Below are 13,921 nucleotides of genomic sequence, written 5' to 3'. Positions count from 1 at the left end.
AAAATTAAACAAATCGGCCCAGTAGGGCCTGAGCGGCACCCTCCGGCGGCTTACCACCAAGAAGGTTAAAGAGAACCCGAGGTGGATCTCCGGGGGGGGGGGGGGGGCAGATGGGACACAGAGCCATGTTCTTTGCCTAATAACATGGCTCTGTGTCCCCCAACCGCCACTCTCTGCCCCCCCCCCCCCTCCCCGCCCCACCGTGCTATAGCCCCCTGAGTTTAGCGACAAGATTTCTCGCTAACTCAAAGGTAAACACGGGAGAGGAATTCCCTGTTCAACGCCCACCAGGGGTGTTCCTGCAGGGTTTCTTGAGCTGCCATCGGGCAGCTCTCTCTCCCTGGCCACGCCCCCTGCCGCACTTCCACCTCCCTGCACGCTATGAGAGACACACAGTCTCTCAGTGCAGTGTCCGTGACCTAGAGGTCACAAAAGTGAAAGTGGGTCATTGCGGCCCACGGGAGTGGCGGTTTTTGCAGCTACCTGATCTGCTCAGGCCCGCGGATCAGGTAGCCTACTTTTTTTGAGCCCACCTCGGGCTCTCTTTAAAGGAGTCATCAGGCAAAATCATACAAAATGAGAGCTACTTACCGGGGGCTTCCTCCAGCTCCAAGCTCCCAGGACGTTCCTCGCCGCAGCTCTGCAGCCAGCCATTCGCCGGAGCTCCGACCCGGTCCCCGGCGATGACGTCAGAGCGACCTCGAGGTTGCTCTGTACTGCGCCTGCGTGAGCGGCGCTGTCAATCACCGCAGCGTGGGCCGGAGCGGACTGCGCAGGCTTGCTGGCTGCGAACGGCTGGCTGCAGAGATGCGGTGAGGGATGTCCTGGGAGCTTGGAGCTGGAGGAAGCCCGCGGTAAGTAGCACTCATTTTGGAACATTTTGCCTGATGACTCCTTTAAGGTGGAAATTTGGACAGAGGCGCCAGGCAGGTTAAAATGATCTAAAAACAACTAAAAAGGAGGAGTACAGGTGGACTTACCTCCTGAAATGATGGACAATCAAGATTGTTCAAATCGCAAATAACAATTTATTTTGGCACTCCGCAACGCGTTTCGCAGATATAACCCGCTTCATCAGGCAAGGAGTGCAAGCTCAAAAAGGTCCAATAGTGGCAATGCGCCTCTGTACTCCTCCTTTTTAGTTGTTTTTAGATCATTTTAACCTGCCTGGCGCCTCTGTCCAAATTTGCACAGTATATAGTCCACCTTGGGTGGAGGGGACTGTCCCCTTCTTTCTATCTACAGAGAGCGACTTCTTAAACCTGAGTGGGGTCAGGTTCTAATACTCCCCACCTGCAGTTCAAGTGGTTGCCTATGTGGTAACCCGTGTTTGTGAGTATATCCACATCTGTTAATTATTTCGCCAACAATTGTTAGACTTACTGCACTATATTGGGCTCTCGGTTTTTCTTTTTGTTTCAAGTGCACCTTTAAGGTGGCCATACATCAGGCGACTTGGTGGCTGATTGACCATCCGCTTCGATTATGTGCTGTGCTGCCAAGTGCATGCCCAACGGGCCTAAATAGCTTGCATTAATTGGACGGACATGCAGCAAGATGTCAAGCCAACTTGCTCAATCGGGTGCGTGGCGGGCGAGCGATATGCGGACAAGCGACGAAACACTGCTGTTCCTGCGATGTGTGTGTGTAATGTGTAAATGTGCTGTAATGTGCATTTATACATTACCTGTCTTGTGTCGCAGTGCCTGTCCATCTTCCACCACTGTTCTATTAGCCACATAGCACGCGATGTGACATCACATGCGCCACGCCAGCAGCATGTATGTTGCTAATTACAGCACATTATACATTACACACACACACACGACCATGCTAACTTCCTGTGCTTGATAAGCTCAGTTGCTGAACACCATCCCAGCCTAGACTGACCATCATGGAATCTCTTGAAACAGCCCCCCACCTATCGTTTCACCACCCCTTTCCTTTAGATTGTAAGCCTATGGCAGGGCCTTTCCACCTTGTATATTCTATCTTATCATGCATGCTGCGCACATAATTACATCAACTTGTATTACTTGGACTACTAGTCCAGTGTATGATCTGGCATTGTGGACCATAGGCAATTCACTTTTTCAACTGAGTTATCTCCTAGGAGATCATTTTCGTATTCTCTTTAAACTAACTTTTCAGCATTTTAACAAAAAATAACAGGTACTCAAAAGTTGGTGAAAAAGTACTGTCAAGTTTATTTTGAATATTTTCTTGCTTGCTGGCAGGGCCGGTTCTAGAAAGGCACATATGAGGGGGCAGTCAGAAATGTGAAGGGGGCATCATGTTCGAGAACATTTTTTTCCAGTAATGCTAGTGGCGAAAAAATGGGTGTAGTCATGATGTCATGTGGGCAGGGCTAACTGTAAAGTAACGCGCAACAGTGAGGCGACAATTCAAGAACCATTACTTCCGACACATGAAATGCAAGAACCATTACATCCAACACATAAAATGCAACAACCATTATCTCCGACACATGAAATGCAAGAATTATTACCTCCGACACATGAAATGCAAGAACCATTACCTCTGACACATGAAATGCAAGCAGTGCAGCAGTGTTGCACCATAAAATAATCATAACGCAGCAATGTTTCACCATAAAGTAATCGCAACGCAGCAATGATTCACCATAAAATAATCGTATGTGGCAATCTTGCACCAGAAAATAATCGTAACGCAGCAATGATTCACTATAAAATAATCGTAATGCAACAATCTTGCACCAGAAAACAATCGTAATGCAGCAGCGTTTCACCCAAAAATAATCGTAATGCTTTCTGTTGGTGGGCTCTGATCGCTGCTTCACACAGTTTTTTTTATTTTTTATTAATTTATTTCTTATTATAAATAAGTGTCTTTTTTTTCTCTTCCCCCCCCCCTTTCTCCCTCCCCCCAATGGCCAATTAGGGCGATCCTCTCTCATAGGCATCAGCCTATGAGGGGATCGCGGTCAGAGCCGCTCCAGGGGACTGCCAAGTGACAGGGCTGTCCCCAGTACAGTGCTGCAATAGATCGCAGCACTATATACAAGTGAAAAAATGTATTGTTGTTTCTTTTGTTTACAGTTTGCCTGCTTGCAGACTGTTGACCGTCACTCAAGTGGGGATGCGCAGGCATCCGCATGCACGATCCCTTCTAATCTCCTTCCCCAGAACTTGACGCCTTTCGGCGTTCGGCAGTCCTGGGGGAGCCACTCTGCGGCTGCCAACCGGCGTTAGATGGTCGCAGAGTGGTTAAATAAAGCCTTGCAAAGCATTACAAATTCCTGACATTTGTTTTAATGGCCATTTGTGAATATACATGTTTAGTTGCACACTTTAACAAGGAGAGTGCCCATGGCAACCATGAAAAAGTATCTTATGATTCCAATAATGTTGTAACAGAATTGTGATTGCCTACCCTAAGCAAATTGTACATGCTTGTTTTGCAATCTCATTAATTAATTCCTGTCCTGTGAATTTTGAAGATGCTGCTTAGTTAATTGAAGTTAATATACTGTTATGATGAGGGCTAATGCAAACTAACAAACATTGTAAATTGTATTACAAGATTGAAGTGTATAAATTATCCTATTGAATTACTTACCTCATGAGGGAGAAGCGGCTTCCCTGTCCTCTGAATCTCGGGGGGATTCCGGCGCAAGAATGTATGTGCAGGAGTCCTCATGCTCACCGGCCGCTCTCCCCATTCAACTCTGTCCCCCTCCCTTCTCTTGTAAAAGCCTCTGTAAGTATGCTAAGTCGGCCAGGTCACGCACTGCTGTGCACACGCTGGCCCTGCGGTGCACATACTTGATCTTGTCCTCATGGCCTGGGTGCTCTGTGCTTGTGCACTATGTAACGACTTGTTACACAAATTACGAATGATGCAGAAAACCTTGAGTTGGGGCAAGGGAAATGTGACCCTGTCTATAATTTTTTATATTATGTATCCACATTTTCCAACATGTATTAAAGCTGTTTTGATCAAGTTGCCTGCAGAGCTCTCTGATCTTAAGCCAAGCTGTCAAGCATGCTGTTTGTTTTGGTCTGCGGCATTTTTTTTTTTTTGCGAATTTGTATTTTTTTTTAGTACTATTATGAGAACTGTAAACACTTTCTGCCTTCCCCTGAAGATAAATTACATATTTACAGTGTTGTGAAAGAATCCTTTAGGGGTTTTGAAGTTATTAATCCGAGATTAACATGATATTTATGTAAAATAATTGCAGCAATTCACTTCCCTTTCTAGACGGGTACACTTTATATTGCCTTGTTAATTTTATATTCAGACATTTAGACTGTTCAGACAAATCTGCTGCCTGAAATTCAATGACTTCATGGCAGTATTGTCAACACAGCCTTTCATTGCACTGACATTGAAATGGCTTGTGCCACCTGGATTGCCGTTGTTCTGTTCTTGTAGCAAAACTCTACTTTATACATATTTCTAACAAATATGTCACTTCCCACATCTTCAAGTAGCTGTCATGCTTACCATAAAATTCTTCCATTTTTATTTGTTTCTCAAAGGAGATTTTTACCTGCTTGTGACGTCAGCGCTATGCACAGTAGTTTAGGGAAATATCCTGTGATTTTTTTTTTTTCAATTATTAGAAGTAATTCTAGCTAACAGTCCTTTTTTATCTGTTATGTTATAGAAGAGATTATAGTTCTGTTCTTTGGGAAGGGGCTAGAGTTAAGGCCCATGCACACACTAGATTAAAGTCAGCTGAGGCGGCTGATAACTGCCTCTGCCAATAATCCGGCCTGTGTACTGTAGTCCGCTGACTGCTGCCAGTCAGATCAATTTGGCCATGCAACAGCCGATAACTATGTTCTCCCCACTTGCCCCGTCCACTGGTGACGTCACACCTGCGCCACTTCATCGCCCCCCGCCCGCATTGCAGCAGAATGCGTCCTTGGCCTGCAGGCCAGCTACATGTCTGTACAGTCTCGGCCCCATCCCTGTCGGGTGACATCAATCTAGCGTGTGTAAGAGCCTTTAGTATGAACAGGAAGTAGATTTTTCAGGAATGTCAGGCCCAACAAAGCTCCCTTTACCTCCACCTTATAGGTGCCTGCATCTCTCCCTGTCATATGTTCTGTATTTGTGCAGACTCTGTATTTTGTTGTGCCTAAAGCTACATACACATGCTAGATTAGACTACAATAATCTAGTGTGTGTACATCGGACCCCGATGCCCCTTAAAGCGGTGGTCGAGCAATGTGCCTAGTGGATCGACTCAGCCAAGCGCTAGCTGAGGGCATCATTCTCCTAACACACCCTGCCCGACTTTGTGATACTCGTGCCACAGAATTGGCCTTACTCCTCCCACATAGCAGAAGAATGCATCCCAAGCTTGCAGGCTAGCGATGTGTCTGTACAGCGTTGGCCCTGCACTGTCGCCCGAGGGATTGTGATCTGAGTCCTCCCAGGCAACATGTCTCGTATGCATGTACAAGGCTTTACAAGCACTTCAGGTTTGAATTAGAGTAGGAATGTAATTGGGCATTCTTCAAATGTTTTATGAGCCCCCTTCATCAATACTGCAGGTGTAAACGCTAAATAGTCGATGGTCAACAGACCTCAATCTCCTGAATAAGTTACTGCTTTGGAGCTTCTGCTAGTCAAATGGCTTTCTCCTTCCAGTCAGCCTATAACAGCACTGTTACTGTTCTATGAACCATTATTTAGTGTATTTACGTACAATATACTGTATTTTTCAGACTATAAGACGCTCCGGACTAGACGCACCTAGGTTTAGAGGTCAAAAATCAGGGAAAATAAAAAATGTGGTGTGTCTTTAGAAAAATCTAACAGAAAATTGTATGGTGTGTACCTAGCATTAGCGACTCTATCTAAGCTACACTGCACTAACCCCTGCTTCCCCACCAGTTAAGCTGCACTTTATTACACTATATACTACACTACACTAGCTGCTGCTTCCCCCACCAGTTAAAATGCACTATACACTATACTAACCCCTGCTGCCCCACCAGATAAGCTACAATACACTACTACACTAACCCTGCTGCCCCCACCAGCTAAGCTGCACTGTAGTACAATACACATTACACTACACTTTTCCCTGCTGCCCCACCACAAGATACACTACACTGCACTGCTACTTCAGCTCTTACCACATCCACCATGATCATCTCCCCCTCACTCCGGTCCTGCTTCTACAGTATATGGGTTCCTCTCCTCTCTCTTCTCTGGTGTCTGCATCTAATGATATCCCGATACACTGTGGCCGCCTGCCGCATTGCAGCTCTGGTCCTTATTTCTGGTTGGCTTGTACTTCCGCATTAGTGGTTCTTCCATACTGCATGACCCTAGCGGCGCACTTGCGTCAGGGTCACACAACACTGCTGAGGTCACGGAGTATGGGGGAGCTGTATTTCGGTAGCCGGCAGCAGTGTATTGGGATATCCGAAGCAGGACCGGACTGAGGGGGCAAGGAGCGCAGCGGCTCCGTTTGAATAGCATTGTATCATCTGCGGCTGCGGGCACGGTTCCCTGTTCGGAGGTTTTTTCCGTTCCGTCGGCGTCTAGCATGCCGAGGACGGAATTGTCATTGACACATAGGGTTGCTGTTTCGCGCGGCCGCGCGCGTAGACAGGACCTTTATGCTGGGAGGAGGCGCGTCAGCTGACCCACTGGTCGGCTGACGTCAGAGAGGACTCACGCCGCTCTGGATTGGCTGATTGTGGTGGGCACGGCTATGAGGTCTCCTCTGCTTCTTAAGCCTTCTCTGTTCACTCGCAAACTGTCTGCGGTTGCGAATACATACGTGTTAGCACTCAGACCTTAGACTAGTATCCGGTGTGCTTTGATCTGGGAGGAAACCAGGGAAACACAAGACTAGGATTATTGTATTACTGTATATTGGATATTCTGTGTATGACTCTGGCTAATCTCTGACTCCGCTCTTGCTTACGGATTCTGTACCTCTACCCATCTGATCTACTTGCTGAACTTCTGCCTGAATACTTACTACTCTCTTGCCTACTGATTCTGTACTGTATCTGCCTCTCAGTTGCCGAACTAAGCCTGTCTGACCTCTCTACTCACCAGTGGGGCCTTGTCACTGGTGAGGTGTTCTTCTTATAATAGTACCCACCAGCTCCTCTGGTGAGGTTCTGCCAAACTAGTCAGTTACTGTGTTATAATAGTACCCACCAGCTCCTCTGGTGAGGTTCTGCCAAACTAGTCAGTTACTGTGTTATAATAGTACCCACCAGCTCCTCTGGTGAGATTCTGCCAAACTAGTCAGTTACTGTGTTATAATAGTACCCACCAGCTCCTCTGGTGAGGTTCTGCCAAACTAGTCAGTTACTGTGTTCTTATAGGGCCCACCAGCTCCTCTGGTGAGGCCTAGTTATACTATTATATTACTGTTGCACCAAGCACTATACACTATTGCATTATCCTGTTAGCTATACTTGCATTATTGGTGATTCTGCAGATCATCACATAATCAGGTATAGTGTCTGTATTATTGGTGATTCTGCAGATCACACATAATCAGACATCTGTGTTGCTACACCGATCGTTACAAGCATCAGTCATTTAACCTATAAAGGATCCCATGATTTCCAGAATGCCAGCAGCTCAGAAGGCAGGTTTTTCTTACAACATATTGAAGAGTTTACACTTGCATTGTACAGCAATTCAGAATACCCAGTGTAACCATTTATTTTAGATATAACCTTAATTCTGTTTATTCATTTACTATCAGTGTGCAAGTTCATTGGCAGGAGAGACTGGATAAATTACCATAGATGTTTTAGATTTGTGTTTTATAGCTATTTATTGACAAGATCATTGTGCTGTAAAATCTTCAATAAGTGTGGCTTAATATACGTTTTCTTGTGTGATTTGTCTTCATTACATGTCTATATTTAGGAAAATGCTGCCTCAGATGTTTAGTACATTAAAAAAGAATCCTTTTAAATGATCTCCACATGTTATCCGAATCTCATTGCACCAGGCTTTATTGTAATTAATCAACATCTTTAAACAGATTTATAATTACATTAGCCCACAATTATAATTAACACATCATTTATTTTGATTTAATAAATAGGACTTTTGAGTTTCTTCGAACTCGTGGAGATTTAAGGAAAGAGGTATTTGGTCTATGACCTGTGATATACGGTATCCGTAGGTGCTGGCACACTCTGGCATCTCGGCATTGGGTGACAGTGACCTTGTCCAAGCATTGCTTAAATGCTATAAATCAAAGGATCTACATTAAAAAGCCACTGTAGTGACATATAGTAGAATGTAGATAATTATTCAAGAATCAAGATACCTACTTTTACATTAATTATCCTGGACATACAGACATAAATATTGCAAGACATACAGACATCAGTGGGTGTGTGTTTATATAATATTTTACTAAGGTAGTAGTACATTGATTAAACTTAATCTAAGATTAATGATCAGGTATACCATCCAATCCGTACAGAGCCCTCTATATCCCTCATTTAGTCACTAGTGGCTGGAAAGTGTAATGGTTAAGGGCTCTGCTTCTGACACAGGAGACCTGGGTTCATATCTCGGCTCTTCCTATTCAGTAAGCCAGCACCTATTCAGTAGGAGACTTTGGACAAGGCTCCCTAACACTACTACTGCCTATGGAGCGCGTACTAATGGCTGCAGCTCTGGCGCTTTGAGTCCACCAGGAGAAAAGCGCGATATAAATGTTATTTGTCTTGTCTTGTCTAGTGCATCATGCAGAAAGGAATCTAACATTGCAGTAGTATGGGGTGGTGTAAAACCCAGCCCAAAAGTGAGGCTCTCCTCTTGTGTAGCTCCAGTATATCAGTGTTCACTCTGTCTGAGACCAATAAATTGCCCCCTACAAAATACACAAATTACATAATAAAACCACATCCACCTTTAAAAAAAAAGACTTTGTCAGGAAAATAACATAAACCGAGTGATAAAGGTGCAACAAAAATTTGTGCTGTCACTTACTCATCATCAAGTCAATCTAACACTAAATAATTTATAAATGAATATCGTAAAAAATAAGAAAATGAATATTAATTACATTATTTTCAGTACAGTTCCTCTTTAAAACGTGTGCATTGCTTGAGTCCTCTAAGAAGCTTCTCCATTCTGGGTTTATATTTCTTTTGTCAGAGGAGAAATTAAAACTGCAATCCTGGTATTACTTCTTGCTTGGGCTTATCAGAATTTTACAGAGACCCAGACAATCCTTTATTTAATGCTGTAAACAGTCTTCAGGGAACAACATATCAAGTTCAGTTTTGAATAATGATAACATTTATTGGCTAGCTCAACAGATAAAAAGAGCAAACTTTTTAAATAGCCTGTATTCAGCTCTTCATACTCCCGTTTTGTATTCATAATATATTGAAAACTTGTTTTTTTTTAAAACCTGTTGGGTTGATCAATAAATGGTATCATGCCCATTTCCAACTATCTGCTTAAACCACTTCACCTCAAAGGGGTTTTTACCCTAACGGACAAGAGCGATTTTCACCTTTCAGTGCTCATCCCTTTCATTTGCCAATAGCTTAATCACTACTAATCACAATGAAATGATCTATATCTGGTTTTTTTTCACCACCAATTGGGCTTTTTAGGTTTGATATTTTTTCAGTAATTACTTTTTCTATGAATTTTAAAGGGAAAAACAAGGAGACATGAAAAAATACACTTTCTCCAATTTCATCCCCTATAGTTTTAATATAAACACTGCTACTGTGCATAAAACCCACACATTGTATCTGCCTGTTTGTTCTGGTTATCACAACATTTTAATTATGTCCCTAGTACAAAGTATGGTGACAATATAGTATTTGGAAATAAAGCTGTATTTTTTCTTTGGTGGGTTTTTTCTTCAGTTTTCACTTGCACGGGAACGCACGTGCGGGAGCATGCATGTGCATGCGCAGGGGCACACACGTGCACAGTGGCCTGCTGCTGTCTAACTTATAAGAACGTTCTGGAGCCATTAAGAGGCTCTAGCAGGACGTTTTTATAAGTCAGTTTGTCATTAAGTGGTTAAAGAGAGCTTGTCGGCCACAAAATCAAATTCCATTTACCCACTGCTCTGTGTTTAATATGCTAGCTGCAACCTTACCCTGCATTGCAAACACTCCAATCTATTTAGAAATGTTTCTGCTGTAATAAATCTTATCTTAGTCAGTCTGGCTCTATTTTTTACATTGCAGACGAGAAGGAAGCTTGTCATCACCCCTCCCACATTCCTGTTCCTTAGTGATTGGCTAAGGGGAAGTTCAGTGAGCTGCTGAAATCTGACCTATGCTGTGCTCACATGTTTACAAAGCAAGCTAGCTATGACAGTGCAGTTTCTAGGAGAAAAAAAAATTAAGAGGGGAAATTACATCAGGATTGGCTTCAGTCAGAGGGAATCAAGTTAGAAAATGCCAGGAACAGAATTCTCTTTATTTAATATATAAAATTCATTGAAATCAACACATGGGACAGTACAATACATCTGTTATGTAAGTAGAACAAGTAGTTATCTACTTATATTTTCCCTGGCATAGTATGGCTAAACCTACTGCTTTAACTAATGATCAACATGATATAGGACTTCATCTACAGTAAACTAGCTAGAGAATCCTCCCCTTCAGTCAGCATATTAGAAAACAAAGGAAATAGGCTAAAAACAGTGTGAATGCCATTGTAAACAGTGTGATGTCAAAACAGGTTTACAAATATTTAGAGCTGAAATACATTTTACATTTTTGTTTTTATGTTACTGTTTGTTTTATAGGTACATGACCGTTTTCCTTCATGCTACCTTTTGCAGGTATTAGCTGTAGCTACATTAGATGATGATTAGAATGGGAGATATTAGACACTGGAAAGAGAAGTCCTACAAACCTCCACATGCCACGCTACAGAGAAATTCTGTCCAGCTTCAGCATATTTTGAACTGATGTGTGTTATGAAGGAGATCAAATCTTAATTTCCTTGCAGCTGAATATAATTTTCAAAGAATCCTATGAAATGATAAAGGTACTGTGCCTGGGGCTCGGCATTTGAAGTATTTGGACGGCATGTAAGCCTTTCTCATTGATACCATGTGACAGCTTATGCAATTTGGTTTAGCATATGCTTTATATACAAGCAGGACACCAGAGACATAAAGGGCTTATGTGCAGTACAGGAGAAGGTCAGAGTACAGTGTGCACAGACTGGCTGGCTCTTCTGCTCTAATCTCAGCAAGTCCTGCTGTAATGTAAAACTTTTCTACTTTTATATTCCAATAGCTGCTATTGAGACTTCTATCTGAACATGGTTTTTTGTTATCGACGAATTACTCCTGGATACATCCGATTATTGCAGGTATGTGTACTTGTGTGTTTTCATGCAGTAGCGCAACTAATATACAAGCACTATTTGTTTATCCACTTTGTCACAAGCACTATTTGCAATCCAGGGAACAAAGTTAAAGTTGGACAAGGCTTTTATTATTCCTAGCTGATGAACAATTCAATCAAAATGATCAGACTGCCTTTTAATTGGAAGCGAGATTAAATGAAAATGACTGCTAAATACATTTTATCAGTCGTCGTGGGATTGGACGCACTGGTAAATTTTAATTGGTCCTTCACCTGTTGTGCTGTTTGCATGTCCTGACAATTGATCAGTTTGTACACTTACCGATTGGAAGTTACATGAAACAAAAGACAGGTTGGAAGCGCTGAAAGATCAATTGCCCGAACAGATCTGCCTGCGTGTACCAGGCCTTACCAGAATATTGATCGCAAGACAATACCCTTTATTGACTAACTAAATATACTTAAAGAGAATCTGTATTGTTAAAATCGCTCAAAAGTAAACATACCAGTGCGTTAGGGGACATCTCCTATTACCCTCTGTCACAATATCGCCGCTCCTCACCGCATTAAAAGTGGTTAAAAACAGTTTTTAAAAGTTTGTTTGTAAACAAACAAAATGGCCACCAAAACAGGAAGTAGGTTGATGTACAGTATGTCCACACATAGAAAATACATCCATACACAAGCAGGCTGTATACAGCCTTCCTTTTGAATCTCAAGAGATCATTTGTGTGTTTCTTTCCCCCATGCACTGAAGTTTCAGGCTGCTCTTTTCTTCCTGCAAACAGCTTTGCCCTTGTTTGTAATTCCTCAGTATGTGAAAGCCCAGCCAGCTCAGAGGACGATTTATCCAGCTTGTAAAAGATAAGAGAGAAGAGAGAAGCTGCTCTAATCCTAAATAACACACAGGCAGTGTGCATAAAGGGGAGTTCATAGCAGAACCACAACACTGAAGAACTTGGCAGCCTTCCAGACACAGGCTGACAAGTCTGACAGGGGAAAGATACATTGATTTATTACAGAGACTGTGTTAGTAGAAAGTGCTGCAGTAAGCCACATTAGAATAGCTTTTGGAACTTGTAGGATGATAAAAAACAGGATGCAGTTTTTGTTACGGAGTCTCTTTAACCACTTAACGACCGCCTAACGCCGATAGGCGTCGGCGGGTCGTTAGTGGTATAGCATGGAAACGGCCGCTTGATCGAGCGGCCTTTCCATGCTAGTTCACGGAGACTGCCTCCGTGAACAGTGTGCGAGCCACCGATCGCGGCTCGCACGCATAATGTAAACAGGCGGGGAAGGAATCCCCGCTGTTTACATCACACGGCGCTGCTGCGCAGCAGCGCCGTGACGTAGATCGGCGATCCCCGGCCTCTGATTGGCCGGGGATCGCCGGCATCTGATAGGCAGAAGCCTATCCTATCAGGCGCAGGACGGAACTCCGTCCTGCGCCGCTCCGAGGTAAAGGGAGAGGGAGGGAAAGCAGGGGAGCCCGGAAAACGCTGCGGAGGGGGGCTTTGAGGGGCCCCCCCCGCAAATCAATAGTAGCCGGCGGCGATCAGACCCCCCCCCCAGCAGGACATCCCCCTAGTGGGGAAAAAAGGGGGGAAGTCTGATCGCCCTGGCTATTTCCTGATCGGTGCTGCGGGCTGTAGAGCCCACGCAGCACCGATCAGTGCAAAATCCCCTGGTCCTTAAGTGGTTAAAGGACAACTGAAGTGAGGGGGATATGGAGGCTGCCATATGTATTTCCTGTTAAACAATACCAGTTGCCTGGTAGCCCTGCTGATCTATTTGGCTGTAGTAGTGTCTGAATCACACCAGAAACAAGTATGCAGCTAATCTTGTCAGATTTGACAATAATGTCAGAAATATCTGATCTGCATATGCTTGTTCAGGGTCTATGGCTGACAGTATTAGGCAGGGGAACACACTTGACTGTTTTCATGCACATACTCTGCACAAAAAAAAACTGATTTCAATTGAAAACTAATGTTAATCAATAGGCTAGTTCATACTTAATGCATTTGTCACATGCAGAAAAAACTGACATGATAATGCAGGATAATTCTGCACATTTTGTCAGTTTCTCTATCCAGTACATTAGCTGCTGTGAAAAACATGCATGGTTTTCTGCATACAAACACACATGGGGCTTGATTCACAAAGCGGTGCAAAGTGTTTGCACGCCTGTGAAAAGCCCTTTATCACGCCTAAACTCAGTTTAGGCGTGATAAGAAGAAACTCGCGCGATCTCCCGCGCGCAAAGCTTTGCGCGCGTAGCGCACCGCGCTGCGCGCGCAGTGTACCGTGCTTCGCGCGCAGCGTCCATTGAGCCCTATGGGACTTTGCGCGCGGGAGCTTCGCGCGAAGAGCAGCACAAATCGGTGATAACTCAGCTTTGCACGGCTTATCACGCCTAAAGTCTTTTAGGCGTGATAACTGAGTTATCACCGCTTTGTGAATCAGGGCCATGGTGTGCAGAAAAACATGCGCAGAAATTTGAAAGACAAATGTATCAAAGAGGCAGAGGATCAGCAGGACTGCCAGGCAACTGCTATTGCATAAAA

Source organism: Hyperolius riggenbachi, chromosome 4 (assembly GCF_040937935.1).
Source record: "Hyperolius riggenbachi isolate aHypRig1 chromosome 4, aHypRig1.pri, whole genome shotgun sequence".
Lineage (NCBI taxonomy): Eukaryota > Metazoa > Chordata > Amphibia > Anura > Hyperoliidae > Hyperolius > Hyperolius riggenbachi.
This window is presented reverse-complemented; position numbering follows the sequence as displayed.